The sequence below is a fragment of the Mirounga angustirostris genome, unplaced genomic scaffold (genome assembly GCF_029215605.1).
Source record: "Mirounga angustirostris isolate CCGP_5_RB_7025 unplaced genomic scaffold, mMirAng1.0.hap1 SCAF_8, whole genome shotgun sequence".
Lineage (NCBI taxonomy): Eukaryota > Metazoa > Chordata > Mammalia > Carnivora > Phocidae > Mirounga > Mirounga angustirostris.
Window position 1 is genome coordinate 119,831,771 of NW_026991716.1, and position 4,299 is coordinate 119,836,069.

Consider the following 4,299-nt stretch of genomic DNA (forward strand, 5'->3'; position numbering starts at 1 on the left):
GCCTCTTACATAATTGACCATTCCCACTTTCCTGAAATGGTTCCTAGGTTTCTGTCATGCTCTTCCTTACTTATTCTATATCATCTTTTCCCAATCTGGGGGGCAAAAAGCTATGACCGTACTCTTCAAAAAAGGCAGCATACACAAAAAAGGCAACTTTTATTTTCCTCAGCCACTAAAGCCAACAAACAGATCCTCAAGGAGTTGATGTATCTCAATTCATACAGGCTCCCTGAGCAACTCAACCATGCCTATGACTTCAGCTATTGCTTAATGCCCAACTCGTCAACCAGGGTTTACATCTCAGCTCTTACCACTTGCCAGCCGTGTAGTTCACCTGTCATATCTCAGTTCCTCATCTGTAAAACAGAGATCATAGTAGAATAATCCCAATATGGTTGTTGGGAGACCCACATAAGATACAACATGTAAAATTCTTTAGACATTGTTTAGAACATAATTAGTAATTAATAAATGCTTGTTATATAACTAGATCTCTCTACCTCCCTTCTTCCTTTCCTCCTTCAAGTCAGTTTACTCAACTGATAAAAAAATATTTCAACCTGAAAGTCCCACATAAACATCCAAAACTAAGGCCATCTCCTCCACCACCCAAATGTGCTCTTCCTTCAGCATTTCTAATACCTGGACTAATCTTTACAGCATGCCTATGTCCTCACTCCAGAATGGCAGCCATTTTATCTTTCAACATTTCTGAGGTAGAGTTGGTTAATTGCTACAAATCTGCCTCCCCAATTATATTTCTCCATCTTGTCTATGAGGATATCTTGGAAGTCTATCAAATGCCTTACTGAAATCATGTTGCCATTCTTCTGTTCTATAAGCAACTACCACAAGAACTAATGAAGGACCTGTGTTTCAGAGAGAGAAAATAGTGGTAGAAAATTAAATACAGCTAATAAATAACCCTTAATCTCAATCAGAGAATTTAGACACAAATCCTTTACAGTTATTCAATACGTGACATTTACAAAGAACAAGGGCAAAGATAAAAAGAAAACCTAAATCAGAACCACTCTTAGCCAATTTCTCCAACATCTTATTGAGAAGGAATTGGAAGTACCGGTATTATACTAATACATATTATTTTTAGCATGTTGCTTTCATATTTGTGTATTTAGTGTGTTGCTTAACTGCTTAGTAATCCATATTGGGTACTTTCCATAGTATGGATTACACCCGGAGCTGTTTTTACTCAGCAGCTTTTTGAAAACTCAGCTGGCCTTCGTCAACAGGCAATATAAAAAACAGCTTATAAACTGATTATTTTGTTTGCTATGAATATTGTTTACAACAGCTTCACTTGAGAAATTCTTTTCTAAATTTATGTTATGAAAGTTTTGCTTCACAGAAGAAATGTTTTTTCTCTTATGGTTAATTAGAAATTTTTAACTGGCCATAGTTCCCTTTTCACTTTGGTCTCTGTGAAACTTCAAGACAAATTTATTGTTCTATTGCAGTGTCCATGCCCTCCTAGCCAGGATATGTCTTCTATTGGCACCCAATATCACCACCACAATTATTAACATCCTACTCTATTTTTCATGGCCATAGTTTTGAAAACATGGTATTTATTTACTTTCTTATATGTGTATCTAGTGAGCTGCCTCTAATCCTTGGTTGAAAAGGCGAGGTGTGCATTAAATTTAAATTAATTATAAATTAATTCTTTAACATGGGTGCCACCATTCCCTGTTAACCCCCCTTATTATTTTTAATGTTCTAAGGCCATTGTTTATGCATTATCAAGGGGAGGCACCTGAACCAAATGAGCCCCCCTGGCAACTGCAGTAACCCCCCTCACCCCGCCCAGACTGACCAAACTGAGCACGTCCTGCCCCCCATCTGGGTGTGCCAAATCCTCTTATCCCAAACAATAGACCTCTCCTTTATCCAGTGCCCATGCTCCAGATATGGTTTTGAGAGATGATGAGGGGACTCACATGAATTTATTATTCAATAAACTCATTATTTTCCTTCCCCAGTTTCTAACTGAGGATCCTAATTCTTGGCCTCTTTCCTCTCCTTCCTCCCTCTTCTGGACATTTCATGCTTTCATTCTTCATCTTCCAAAAAAAAAAAAAAAAAAGGAAGAAAGAAATGGATAAAACATGAGCAAACATTAGGCTGTTAAAATTGTGTACCTCAGACAAGAAAGAAGTCAGAGACCAAGTCCCTCTGGTCACAGTGGAAAATTAAGGACTTTTTTTTCTTATTTCAGAAAGCTCTTCTTCAGGAAGAAACAAAGTTTCTTCTAGAATCATCTATAGAGATTGTTTGCATTTCCCACATGCAGTAAATATCTAAATTGTCTACTTCTTGATCATGGAGATCTAAGCAAGGCATCATCAGGAAAATTGTTCTTTCCCAATTACGGAGAAGTAACTTTAAGTTTAGTCTCCTTGATTTACTCTTTTCTTTTTTTCTTTTTATTTTCAACCACTAGTGAAACTGAATATGTGCAAGTAACATTCTTTGAGAAAGTAATTATGTAAATACAAGTAATATATAATTCTCTTACTTAGTAAGTCTCCAGGAGAAAAGCTACACTGAGGGAAAAAATGCTTTCAGATATGTATAATCCTTTGCCCTCATATTTTTCTCACGTCTTGTGAAAGGGCTACTTGTAATCCTGGCTATTTCCATTGAAAAATGCAAAATGTTAGATTTTTTCATTGTTTTATCATGCTTCAATAAATAACCATGATAAGGGAACACTGTCAATAACAGAATAGTTCATCACCTTGTGCAGGTAACTAATTATTTATGTTATTGCCAATCCAAAGAGGCTTTTAATTAATTTGGGAAGCTGGAACATTCTCAGAAATGTCCACAATAATATATCTTAGTCACAGGTGACTTTACTACGGAGGTAATGAAGCTGAAGACTCAGGGACACTTCACATGATGTTTCCTAAGCCCTGTAAGGGAACCTGACCGATGTGTCCACAGAGTCACATAATTTTGTAAAGTTGACAAAGTCAATTGTTTGGTATTTTTTTTCCCCTCCAAGAAGGACTCCAAAATTGCATAAGCTTTGGGCTACATAAAATCTGGATCTATGCCTCATCTCAATGAAAAGCAATTTAGCAGTTTATTTTTTCTCCAAAGTAAGACTGTAACTACAGCAAGCCAGCTCTCGTCTGTAAAATACTGTTTTAATTGCATAAGACTGAGAAAGAATGTGTGTCTATTTGGGTCATTTATATTAGGCTATTTTTAAAGTAATATGGGGGCGCCTGGGTAGTGCAGTCAGTTAAGTCTCTGATTCTTGCTTTCAGCTCAGGTCCTGATCTCAGGGTCCTGAGATCAAGTCCCGCTTTAGGCTCTGCCCTCAGTGCAGAGTCTGCTTGAGATTCTCTCTCTTTCTCCCTCTGCTCCTCAGGCTTGTGCTCTCTCTCTCTCTCTAAAACAAATAAATAAATCTTTACCAAAAAAATAAGAATAAAATACATAAGGGGCACCTGGGTGGCTCAGTCAGTTAAGCATCTACCTTCGGCTCAAGTCATGACCCTGGAGTCCTGGAATCAAGCCCAGAGTCCAGCTCCCTGCTCAGCGGGGAGTGTTTCTCCCTCTGCCCACTGCACCTCCCCCGCTCCTTCTCGCTCTCTCTCTCTCTCTCTCTGTCGCTCACTCTCTCTCTCAAATAAATAAAATCTTAAAAAATAAAATAAAATAAATAAAAGTAATATGGAAATGCAATTTGGAAAACAGGTCCTTCTTTCTATTCAAATATGTCCAACTGTAATTTCAAGAATTAAATTTTAACTTCTATTAATAATTTATCCATTATTCATGTTTCCCAATAAACTAGGAGAACTTGGCAATAATTCAATATACAATTAAGATTTTATAGAGATGAACATTTTTTTTAAAAATGTGTCTATAAAGAGTTGAAATAATGTCTCCCCTAGATCTCCCCACCTAAACAAAGTATTAAGAAAAAAAAATCAACCATTAAAAATTACATGTAAGGAGACTAAAGTTTTCTCAAATCAGAACATTTAAACATATGAGCACTTTTCATTAAAGAGCACTCTTTCTGCAGGTTTTTGTTTTTTAAGTAGGCTCCACGCCCAGCATGGAGCCCAGTGTGAGGCTTGAACTCAAGACCCTGAGATCAAAACCTGAGCTGAGATCAAGAACTAGATGTTTAACCAACTGAGCCACCGAGGCGCCCCCACTCTTTATGTAGTTTAAATCCTAACCTATGCTTGCTGATCTTGGCCACAAGGAAGTTAAAGAAAAAGGTAGTTTATAAGACAGCTCTGTACCCCA